We start from the raw sequence: 13383 nt of genomic DNA, 5'->3' as shown, positions 1-13383 counted from the left end.
AGTCGGTTCCTTTTGACCTAGATTCTAAACAATGGAGCGTCCGAGGCTTGTAGAACTCTGGCGGTGGAGAACGGTTGAGGATTGGTAGGGTGAGTACATGACAAAGTTTTTTAAATGGCATCTGTCAGCAGTTTTGTACCTATGACACTGGTTGACCTGTTACATGTGCGCTTGGCAGCTGAAGGTATCTGTGTTGGTCCCATGTTCATATTTGCCTGCATTGCTGAGAAAAATGATGTTTTAATATATGCTAATGAGCCTCTAGGAGCAACGAGGGCGTTGTCATTACACCTAGAAGCTCTGCTCTCTCTGCAACTGCCGCACCCTCTGCACTTTGATTGACAGGACCAGGCAATAGAAAACGTCATCACACCTGGCCTGGTCAACCAAAGTGCAGAGGGCGCAACTGCAGAGAGAGCAGAGCCTCTAGGTGTAACGGCAACGCCCCCGTTGCTCCTAGAGGCTCATTTGCATATATTAAAACATCATTTTCTCAGTAATCCGGGCACATATGAACATGGGACCAACACAGATGCCTTCAGCTGCCAAGCACACGTGTAACAGGTCAGGTAGAAATCTGCTGACAGATGCACTTTAAACTTCCTGTCCCCATATCCAACAGCTGAAACCCCTATTAAAATGTTCACTCTCCAAAACGTAGCGCATGGACGATATACGGTGGCACACGGGGTCACTATGGTTCCACATTACGAAGTGGTAGTCACTCCAAGTGTATTTAAATTCAAAGCCATGTGGGGGGTAATGGCAGTCTATGGATGCTGTATATAACAGGGATTCATAATACGGCCATGTGCAGAAGACCTAAGGGAGTTTTGTACAAAATGAGAAAGCAAACTATATATAAAAAATGAATAAAACAGCGCAAAAATGTACTGCTCAGCCCAGAACACATGCTCAGTGTAACATTAACCTGCCCGGCGCCTGTTATTCTGCTTAATACCAGAGCTAATTGTAGGTGTTGCAGTGCACCTTACCACCGGGGTTTCATTTGCTTAAATTAAATACATTTGTTAGCAATTCAGACAGTAGTAGACGAGAATTACCTTATTGTTTGGATTGTAAAATCCACATCTTAGCTCACCGGGGCTAACCACCCCCCGCCCGCCCCAACCTCCCCGGACCACCTTTACATTTAGTGCACTTTGTGGATTTGTTTTGGCTACAAAGTATTTTTCTTGAAGTCCAGATGAGCACTTCCAAGTCTTTTCAAATATTTTGTAGGAAATGTTAGGCATTAAATCCTCATTACATGAAATTCACTGAACAGCTGTTGAGAGCAGCTGAATGGAAGCAAATGTTTCCGAGGCTGGTGGTACTAGGTGAGCGCACCGAGGGGAGCTGGGGGTCTGCTGCCGAAAGTAACATGCCTGCACAATGCATTAAACTGTTTACAGTCAACACATCGGGCTTGACCTCTAAACAGCTTCTCTTTCCTTAACGGCGCTATTACAATATCCACTTTCAACTGAACGCTAAATTCTATTATCTTTTCAAGAGAGCAGAACAAAAAATAAAAAAAATCTTAGCCCTCTCTAATTTCTTCGAACATCTAACATGCCCTGAGGAGGCCCTGCGGTCATAGAGAAATTCCCAAGCTCTGGTGGACGGGGCAGTGAAAGTAGAAGGGGCGTGCAGCCCACCTGTTAGGACACAAGGTAAACTCTGTACAGCTGATCGCACCTGTGACCGATGTTGGATCCAAACAAAAAGATTGCTTTTTTTCCCCTAACCCCGTGCTCTTTCAGTTTGAAAATGTCACACCAAGTAATTATTCACAAAAAAAGGAAAAAAAAAAACTCACTGCATAAAAAACTATGACCAAAATGAAAATGTAAAAATGCAACTAGAATACCAATGATCTCGATTTTTACCAAGTAATATTATTAAAAATAGAAACATAAAAACAAAAAATTAAAATTATTTAGGGCAAAAACGAAACATGGTAAACAAGTGTGTAAAACCGTAGAATGCCGATTAATTCTGATGATTAATGAGAATAAAATAAGAAATGTTCATTTAAAAGATCGGTGTAATTATTAGGATAAACAAAATAAATCTAAAAATGTTATTAAAGAAAAAACATTCTTAGTACCAACAGATGAGGAATTAAAAGATAAAATAATATTTTAAAAAAAAGATTAAATAAAAATATTCATATGGAAATCATTCATTGATGCACTGATAAGTTTACAAATTAAACAAACAACACATAAAAACATTTGCTGCAAAAATGTACAATAAAAAATACTTGACAAATTGTAATTTCAAATAATTGTTATGGCTCAAAAAAAGACATAAAAAAAGTTATAAAAAATTCTAAGTACCAACGTATATAGGGGTATTCAGTTTGATCAAGTTATCTCTGGAAACCACATAGAAATTAATAGAACAGGCATTTGCGACCGGCCACTCCATTTCAGGGGGGCTACAGGGGGTATGGGGGCCTGTTCTCCCAGCGGTAGGACCCCACAGATCTAATAGTTATCCTCTCTCTTGTGGATAGGAGATAACGTGAAACACCTGAGTCACTGCTAAATTATTTTCATGTTTAGTTTTTTTTTGTTCTTTTTTCTTGTGGTGTGATTTTTATGATGTGGTGTGACTGTATGTGATTATTTTTATAGTCATTACTAGATGCCTATAGAAACAAGTTTTTATTTTTATTTATCTCTTTTTTAATTTTATTGTTGGTGAAGTTTGGATAATAAAATACATATAATTAATTACTGTATTTTTGACTATAAGGCTCACTTTTTAGCAGGGAAAAAAAAATATCTTTTTTCAAAATGTGTTCTATAATCCAGCAGGGCTCTCATACAGCACTTTGCTGGATCAATGAGAGAGGTGTGGAGACTGGGACCCTTCTCTAATCACTGTAATATATGATGTATCGGGGCTAGTGCTGCCATATTGTATCTCTATCTGCTATACAGCCTGAGAACCGTCCCTCAGTAGCAACGACGCATGAGATATGTACTTGGCTACTGAAGTGTCACCCTGCATATAAAATATGTTTGTGTCAAGGAAAGAATGTAAAAAAAAAAAAAACAGACTGCAGTGTAAGTGGGATTTTTACAGGCTGCCTGTCAAACCCTGCCAGCGGCATAGCTTTGTAGGCAGCTTAAGATGAAAGGCCTGGGAGCCTCCAATGGATTGGAGCCCCACAATCTCTTTGAGGGGGCTTCGATCTGACTCTGTCATTCTAGCCTCTCAGATGCCACGGGCGCTACTGAATGTGGCATGTGGGGAGCTAAATTACCAGGATCAGAGTCATCTCAGGTTGTGAGCCTGCTCCATACATTACCCTTAACGCAAATGACATACATGTACAGAATTTTGTTTTAAAGGGTCTAGCTACAATACGGCTAGGACTACGTAGCCACATTTGTCCACTCGCAAGTCACATAAACATTGTGCTATTACCACTGCACAACTGCAATAATGTCCTATAGGAATCAAGGTCAGAAGTGACCATTCAACGAGTGAAAAAAAAAAAAAAAAAAACACCCAAACCCGGTTAAACAATTTGTTATTGTTTTCCAGAGATGAATCTACCACAACTCTCAGGCAAACAAATGTAGCTCTAACCTTATACACGAAACAGGAGCGGAGGAGGGGGATGCGGCTACAGATTCACACTGAATGTTTCATTAAAACAACACGAGAGCTAGGATCGGTGAGATCTGCTTGGCTCAGAAACCAGATGAAGAAGGAAAAAGACCCAAAATCTGTAGATTTTTAACTCCTGGACACAATGATTGTTCTTCCAAGATGACAACAAGCAGAGATCTTGGAAAACAAGAGGAGTTCATAAAGATGTGTACTGGAAAACTTTTCCCTTTAAATTTAAAATGAATAACTTGCTCTGCTGAAACTGGAAAATCCCTTAAATTTTCGGAGAGACCGGCCTATAATTTATGCGCATTTATAAAGCGTTGTATTACGTCAGTCCCCTATATTGCATGTTTCCATTTTTGCTAAGCCCTGTATCATTTTTGGCACATGGGGGATTCACAAGGGGGCTTCAGATAATGAGTAATTTGTTAACAAAGACATGTATATAACGTGACACATAACACGGCTCTTCCTACATGGGATCAAATAAAATGGATGTGGTTAGGAAGTGAGCTGGCGGGGATTTCACTTATCGAGGATCCTGAGGACACATCCTGTGGAGCAGAGCACAGGTATCATTGGGGATTAGCGGTGGTTCAGGACATCTTCTCAGGCATTTGTAGCAAACCCAAAGTTGTCTCTGTCCGTTCACAGCTAGAACAGTATGTAATGTGAATCTAAGATATGAGGATATGAAACCTACAAGATTTACCCTTAAAGACTCAAGAAACTGCAGTCGATAGATTGTATCACTCTTTATCAAAATCGCTACATTGCTTATATAATGCCAACATATTCTGCAGCGATGTACAGAGGCGGTCATCACTCACATTGGCCCTTGTTCACAGTGGGGCTCACAAGCTAAATCCATATGCTGGACTATAGGAAACATGGAACAAACATATCAACTCCATGCAGATGTTGCCCTTGCCTGGATTCAAACCCAGGACCCTACTAATAACTCAGACATTGTGCTGCCTCCGCATAGAATATGCAGTATTTAAAGGCTATGTACACCTTTGGGGGCAATTTATTGCATTGTACTCATTTTGAGCTAAAAATCCTTTTTTAAATTGGTCTTTATTACAAATTAGGAGCCCTTTTTTCTGTACAGGGCTGAGATGCTCTAATAGAAGAATTAGAATTTTCTCTCTGCTCCGTCAGCCAGCTAGCTGACGGGCTCCTTATCTCTACTCTCTGACACTCATTATAGCTCAGTTCTTATCTTACTGATAAGAATGTGGCTTAAATAGGTGTTTATGACCTCTTAGTAAATTAGAGATAGGGTTATTAGGTGAGAACGTAAAAAGTACAATTCACATAGCTAGACAAACAGTTAACCCTTTGTGACAGAACAGCTCAATATTTTTAATAAAGATTAATAAAAAAATATATAATTTAGCCCAAAATGAGTAAAGTTCAATCATAAACAAAATTGCCTCTGAAGGTGTACATAGCCTTTAAAGGAGGATTACCTTGTTGGTATATGGCATATTTACTAGGATATGCCATCACTTTAAGACTTACCTCCACCGATCCTGAGAACGAAGGGGACCTGTGCCCATAAAGTGATTGCATACCCTAGCGATATGCCATCATTTATAAGATGGGAATACCCCTCTAACTCTCACGTTAAAGTGCTCACTGGGGGTCGTGGTTTTCCGGCCACCTCCGATCACTAGATAGAGGAGACTGAAGCTCTGCACTGACCGTCATGTAAGTTTGATTCATGTCAGCTTTTCTTTGTGGGTGGGGGGCTGCGACAACCTCCTGTGATAACCTAGTTGCAGAGGAGCTGCACCTCCAAACACACTTTATGGTGCAGTTTCTGTAAAGAAAAAAAAAGCAGGGCCTAATTTTTTAATCTCAGACAGCAGAAAATGGTTCCCCTAATTGGCTTGCCTTTCCATTAGCTAGATGAGAGGGCAATTCCAAAAAGCTCCCACATTTGTTCATTACATGGCGACCCAATGACTTAAACCGGAGCCATCTTACGTCTTAATTAAATTGCAAATGATAAGCTTCCTTTGGCGATAAAAGCACTAATGGATAGCGGCCGGTGATCAAATGGTCAAATCAGTTGACCACCGCCATCTTTGGAACTATGGACGAGGCGAGCACCACATCCAGTGTTTACAGAGGGCAATCGGGGGCAGCAGGGGGCTTAAGCGTATGTGTAAGGGGTAAGAGTGACCACTTTTACAGTTTCAGAAACCAGTACACAAAGGTTTACGCCATATCTAAAATTTACATCAGAAAATGGCCAACCCCTGCGACATCATGACCGTCATGGATTCCTTAGCGGCAACCTGAATGTGGAAGCAGTGCTTGCGCGTGTCTGTACACAGCGCTCAATATGAGGGCTTTCATTTAATGCTACGTTTCCACCTGGTGAACTGGACCTGCTAAACTGCTTGTCCGGAAGAGGAGATCTTGAGCCACACAGACAGGCAGTGCTGGAGAAGCAGAGCAGGAAGGTGTAGACTTTGTGCAGCGTACTGGAGACCAGAATGGCTCACTAAATTAGCAGAGTTGTTGCAGCATACCACAAATGGGAATAATTGAGTGATGTAGCAGAACTGATGCAGCATACTGGAGACTGAAATTGCTGAGTGACTTAACAGAGTTAATGCAGCAGACCAGAATGACTGAGAGAATGAGCACAGTCGTTGCAGCATACTACAGACGGGAATAACTGAGCAATGTAGCAGAGCTGATGCAGCATCCTGAGTAGTATAGCAGGGCTGATGCAGTGTACTGCATTAACTCTGAGTGATGTCACTGATGAGGACTTACATTATTGGTGCGCACTGGCTTGCCGCGTTAACCCATTGCACAGCAGGAGTCCAGACCGGCTTGAGGAGGAGAGTTAGGCAGAGCTTGGCACTGGACCCATGCCAGGATAATAACATTTAGTTACAGGATAGAGCTATCAATATGACAGCCCTATCCTCATGAGGAAACTGTGGGCAGGAGAATGCAGCGCCATCGAACACAGCACGTAAATTAATGGTCTTCTGCCTTTAGGCTGTTAGTTTGCACGGGGCGGGTGGGAAGGGGTAACATATGGCTGTAATGTTCCTGGTGCTGCTACGATGTAGAAACCATACTGTCACCATGTAGCAATGCTATGTGATGGCTGCTTTTTCACATTTGACTGAGTTTACCTCTCGCATTATGGAATGTAAAACCCTAGAAGAACACCAGGTATACTAGTGAACCTCACGCAGAACCTGATCCTCGTGTATTCCTCTGACACCTATTCACACCTTATATACAGACTAGCACCTGCCCTTGTTGTTGTAATAAACAATAGGTAACCTGGCAGATATTCAGAACCTACGGATTTCGTACAGTGATTTTCTGCCGCAGCTGTGACATCTGTAAGAGATATTGTACAACTAGAACATTATCAAAGGACACGACCCGTCCCACCGATAGGGTTTAATTAAGACGCCCTGATCTGATGCAAACCCCGGGAGTGTGAGCAGACGTTGGGGACGCCAGCGCAATGTGGTAATGTGTTTTATTATGCTCGGGAAGCCCTGCACTTCCATTGTGCGAGGATTATAAAGAAGTGATAGTCTGAGAATCAGGTGCCTGGAATGTGTTAAACATTCCCGTCCTCGTCTTAAGCACATGCATGTGTGAGAGGAGCGCAGCGTCCACGGCATGCAAGACACAATCAGCTATTGTTCCACGCAGATGCTACTTTTTCCTCACAGCGATGTGTATTTCTAGCCTTGTTCAGATGAATTCGGCAAGATTATCCAATGTTCTGGCTTAAGAGAAGGCCAAACAAAGCCTATTAATGGGGTTATCCTGGAAAAGATAATGATGACTTATCTCGAGCGCTCCGGCCTCTCAACAGCTCACAAAGCACAGCGCTGCACATCGTATAGTGGCTGTGCTTGGTATTGCACCTCAGCCCCATTGACTTTAATGACCGAGGCACTTACGTAAGGCCCCTTTACACTGCTCGATGAAGGAGACGATTCTCAGGAAGGAAGCATTCCTTCCTGGCAATCACCCGCTTGTCAATGAAGGAGACCTCTGCTATTACATGTAGTGATCTCCTCCACAGTATGGGGAGGAGTCATAGCTAAGGTCATTGCTTGTCCCCATACAAAAACAGTGTTTGTGCGCAGCAAAGTTCTGTTTAGGCGGCACGATCTGCTGCCCACAAACCATGATTTAGGTGACCGCATCAAAGATCTTCAAGAACGAGTGTTTTGCTCGTTCATCAGGCAATCAGCAGCACCTTTAAACAGGCGGATTATCATTAACAAGCATTCGTGGCTATAGTGTGCCCGAATATAGGACAGTGTAAAGGGGTCTTTACTGATAACTTAACCCCAGGATGGGTCTTATGAGCAACAAGGGTCATGTTCACCTAGTTACTAACTTTGCTTGAGCAGTTCCTTGCATCTGAATCTGGGTTCGGTTATTGCCTAGCTGGTTCGTTATGGTGGAGTTGCCTGGTTCTGCATTTATGTAATGACCTTGGATCTGGTGCTGTATTTATGTTATAATTAGGGATGAGCGAATTGACTTTGGATGCTTAATCGAAAGTCGATTTGCATTAAACTTTATTTTAATACTGTACGCAGTGGGCGCTCCGTGCAGTATTAGAATGTATTGACTCCGATTAGCCGAAGTTATTACTTCGTGAAATAAATTTCTACTGTAAAAAAACTTTTTATCGAACTTTGGTTCGGTTCCAAGTGGTACATGCTCCGTACAGTATTAAAGCAAAGTTTTATGCAAATCGACTTCGGCTGAATTATCCAAAGTCGATTTGCTCATCCCTAGTTATAATCTCGGTTCTGGTGCTGTATTTATGTAATGAGCTTGGTTCTGGTGCTGCATTTATGTTATGAGCTTGGTTCTGCTGCCATATAAGCTTGGTTCTGGTGCTGTATTTATGTTAGGATCTTGGCTCTGGGGCTGTATTCTTGTTATAATCTTGGTTCTGGTGCCGTATTTGCCTTATAAGCTTGCTTCTAGCGCTGTATTTATGTTATAATCTTGGTTCTGGTGCTGTATTTTTATGAGATTGATTCTGGTGCTGTATTTATATTATGAGGTTGGTTCTGATGCTGTATTTATGTTATAATCTTGGTTCTGATGCTGCATTTATGTTATGAGCTTGGTTCTGGTGCTGCATTTATGTTATGAGCTTGGTTCTGGTGCTGCATTTATGTTATGAGCTTGGTTCTGGTGCTGCATTTATGTTATGAGCTTGGTTCTGGTGCTGCATTTATGTTATGAGCTTGGTTCTGATGCTGTATTTATGTTATAATCTTGGTTCTGGTGCTGCATTTATGTTATGAGCTTGGTTCTGATGCTGTATTTATGTTATAATCTTGGTTCTGGTGCTGCATTTATGTTATGAGCTTGGTTCTGGTGCTGCATTTATGTTATGAGCTTGGTTCTGGTGCTGCATTTATGTTATAATCTTGGTTCTGGTGCTGCATTTATGTTATGAGCTTGGTTCTGATGCTGTATTTATGTTATAATCTTGGTTCTGGTGCTGCATTTATGTTATGAGCTTGGTTCTGGTGCTGCATTTATGTTATGAGCTTGGTTCTGGTGCTGCATTTATGTTATAATCTTGGTTCTGGTGCTGCATTTATGTTATAATCTTGGTTCTGATGCTGTATTTATGTTATGAGCTTGGTTCTGGTGCTGCATTTATGTTATGAGCTTGGTTCTGGTGCTGCATTTATGTTATAATCTTGGTTCCGGTGCTGCATTTATGTTATAATCTTGGCTCCGGGGCTGCATTTATGTTATGAGCTTGGTTCTGGTGCTGTACTTGTGCTATCAGGTTGGTTCTAGTGCTCCATTAAGGTTATACGTTTGGGTCTGCTGCTGCATTTATGTTATTAGGTTTGTTCTGGGGCTGTATTTAGTTACCTGCACTTGATGCGGAAGAACCTCAGCGTAGTACAGTACCAGCAAAGTGTAGAAGATTACACAAATCTTGTGTACACTCTGTGGCAGGCATTGATCCTGGGAGAGTTCTGCTCTGAAGTCTGCAGAACTGCGCCTGCTACTCTGGACTATAATACAGCTTTAACCCAAGATCAGTACAAAATAAAATATGATGTATTTACATGGTGACTGAACATTTTATTAGGATATTAGTATTGGATCAAAACTATAACAATTTTTAGGAGGGCGAAAAGCGTAATTTTTCGACAACCCTGGTCCCTACAGCCATCCTTAGAAACTCCCAGTTGACAAGAGTTAATAAGGTTTTTAAATGTATGTCCACTAATAACAGTTTTGCTATGTAGTAGAAGAGGTGATCGTGCAGCTTTTACTAATACTTTATGTATTATTTTATTCTTGGCAGAAGTTTTAACGCCCTGCCAGTACCGCTAACTAAAAGAAATCCGATAGCGGAGCATTCCTGTCTTTTACACTAGGGAGATGGGGATAAGTGACTGCCACACAACTCTGACTCCATTTACCGTATTTTTCGCCGTATAAGACGCACTTTCCCCCCCCCCAAAAGTGGGGGGAAAATAGCAGTGCGCCTTATACGGCGAATGCAGCTTATTTAGCGATTTGCGAATTTTCGCGCGAATTTTTTGCGCAAATTATTTTGCGATTTTCAATGATACACCCACCGTGATGCCGCGCGGCGGGTGTATCAGCTGTGAGGGAGGAGGGGCTGGGGGCCGGCGTCTGCTTTTATAATGACAGCGGGGCCCGTGCAGTGACTATTCTACTACACGGGCCCCGCTCACTGTATAATCGTATGTCTAATAGTAAATAGTTATGTACATAATCGCATAATGAGCGGAGTACTTACAACTACAAACGCTCGCCGAGAGGAGGGAGGAGGCTCGCTGGGAGGACGGGCGCTGGCAGTGTGTGAGTCATACGTCACGCGCCTGCGCCGCCCACTTTATGAATGAAGCAGGCGGCGTGGGCGCATGACGTATGACTCACGCTGCCAGCGCCTGTCCTCCCGGCCTGCCTCCTGCTTCCTCCCTCCTCTCGGCGAGCGCTTGTAGTTGTAAGTACTCCGCTCATTATGCGATTATGCACATAACTATTTACTATTAGACATACGATTATACAGTGAGCGGGGCCCGTGTAGTAGAATACAGTCACTGCACGGGCCCCGCTGTCATTATAAAGCCAGATGCCGGCCCCCAGCCCTGTATTGAGGGTCATTCACTACAGGGACACTTATGGAGGGGATCTGTGGATGACACATAGCATAAGATGCTATATATGTGTCATCCACAGATCCCCCCCATAACTGTCATACACAGAGACCCCAATAAGAGCCACCCACAGATCCCCCATAAGTGTCACCCACAGATCCCCATAAGTGTCACCCACAGATCCCCCATAACAGTGCGTCACCCACAGATCCCCCATAACAGTGCCATCCACAGACCACAATTAGTTCAAAACCCACCAAAAGCACACCTTTTGGTTCAAAATATTTTTTTTCTTATTTTCCTCCTCAAAAACCTAGGTGCGTCTTATAGGCCGGTGTGTCTTATACGGCGAAAAATACGGTATATGTCAGTTGCACAAGGATGGAGCATGGTAAAACCCAATGCCCTTGTTCCTTGCTTGTCCACAGACATATCGGTGAATACTGTTGACTGTGGAGACCCCATTTTATAGTCCAAAGCCTCAACCTACCTTGATGCAGCCTTGATTATTTCTGTAGACTGTAGAGTGGGCATCCACAATAAAGGGGGTTTTCTCACCATAGTTAGGGTGCAGTCAAACTACACGTTACAGTATAAGTCAGAGGATCTCCCAATGTATACTTCTAATGGATTACACCAACACATGACACTGTGTAGGCAGACGGTGACAAACCAATAAGTCCCTATGATAAAAAAAAAAAATGTATACCGTGCAATACAATGTTTTTTTAACTGGATGCCTCTGTATAGAATATCATAGTCGACTAGGCTATTCCAAAGGGGAAAAAATAACTTTTACTGGGCATATTAGCCCAACAAAATCACAACCATCTTTTTGGCTTCCATTAGAGAAATGGGCGCCTATGGACATATTTGAATGAGGCCTATGGACATATTTGAATGAGGCCTATGGACACATTTGAATGAGGCCTATGGACATATTTGAATGGGGGCCTACGGACACGTGTGAAGTTTGTGAATGCAAAATAAATGATCACACATCTCTAGGACATGCCATTACTTATGGGGGCCTAAATACCTTATAAAGTGGGTGACCAGTAGTGACGCTACAATAGAGAAGCCAACAGAGCCTAAGTTTTCCAGATTGGTGGGAGTCCCAGAGACTGTACCCCCACATATAATAATGTGCATTCTAGCAATATACCGTAATACTGTCAGATGGCATTAAACATTGAAAACCTATTATCTTATTCGATGATGATGGGAAGGGGGGGTTCATTGGGTGCACCTGTACAGACCATTGCACAGTTACCCATATAACTAGAGAAACAATCTGCTACCTCCTTTTTATTGCCAGTCATTAAACTGCAAAAAAAGGTATAAAAGGAAATCCATAAAAATTTCATAAACTAAACCTAACATCCATCAGCTCGAATATCCCAGCTGCAACCCTGCCTGTCGTAAAACTTACACTCATCACCTGCAATGTCCAAGCCTTATCATTTCTTTTTTTGTCATTTCCAGATGTGCCTAGAACGAAACATTTCTACTGAACAAAAAAAAATGTAAAAAATTAAAAGGACCCAGCAGCCTCTCCCGCGGAACAACATGTCAGTAAGAGAACACACGGCAAGAAAAACAAAAAGCAGCAATAATGGGATAGGACATCTCTCCTTAGAAGGTCATGAAACACGAGCTCCCAATAACACGCAAGACACTACCAATTTCCTCCGAAAACGTGTCACTGGGTTCCATTTAGCCAGAAGCAATCCAAGTACTATCAAATGCAGCAGGAACTCTGGCAGGGAAACAGAAGAGGAGTCAGGGACTTACGCCAACAGGCTCGGCCACGGTAAAAAAAAAATATTATAGTCGGGAATTGTTAGAATCAAAATATCCAAATACGAGAGATACCCACAAAAAATGTTATGCTTTACATCACACATTATCGAATATAAACTAAATGTAAACTAAACATTCTGGGCAAAAACCACAAAAAAATGACAAAATAGAACTTGTTTACACCGTAGGAAGAAAGCGAGAAGTGATAGATATTCCGATAGCGGTCTGCATTCCGAGGTTTCGATGGAAGAAAAACACGGGGGAAGGTACTTTGCATATCAAAGTAGTAGCACAAAGTTATACCACATTTTCCCAGACATTAGTAGCAACAAACACAGAATATATACAAAACCATATGACAGAAAAGCACGGTGGTAATTACACGGAGGGATTTTATCCCCTTCACATCGCTGGTCACATGGGTTACGGGGGAGAAAAGGGGGTGCATATATTAGCTGCACAGTTTGTGGTTCCATCAGCCTAATGAACAACAAAGCGGGGAGATACGGCAGAAGTCTGACCTCGCTCTCGGGTCATATGTTGGCTCTCATAGTGTTCCTTCAAAGATGCTGAAAGCCTGGTGTCTCCATGGAGTAGAGTGAGTTTGGTAAAAGTTGAAAGGATGTTGCTATGATTTTCGAAACTCTGAGAAAATTTCTGCGCCATGGCATCCATGTGGAATAACATTTATAAAACCTTGTAAAGAGCTTTACTATTCATTGGCACATTAGAACGTCTCAGGAATGAGACAAAAACACTG

At 42.2% G+C, this 13383-nt stretch overlaps 1 protein-coding gene across 5 annotated transcripts in view; it reads right to left on the bottom strand.

Annotated features, from left to right (window-relative positions):
• Positions 1–13383, bottom strand: part of LDAH (lipid droplet associated hydrolase) — a 249584-nt gene that overhangs the window by 187724 nt on the left and 48477 nt on the right. The gene's annotated exons all lie outside the window — the stretch shown is intronic.

This window comes from Bufo gargarizans, chromosome 4 (assembly GCF_014858855.1).
Source record: "Bufo gargarizans isolate SCDJY-AF-19 chromosome 4, ASM1485885v1, whole genome shotgun sequence".
NCBI classification, from domain to species: domain Eukaryota; kingdom Metazoa; phylum Chordata; class Amphibia; order Anura; family Bufonidae; genus Bufo; species Bufo gargarizans.
The sequence above is the reverse complement of the archived record's forward strand: the minus strand, read 5'-3'. Positions and strand labels throughout refer to the sequence as shown.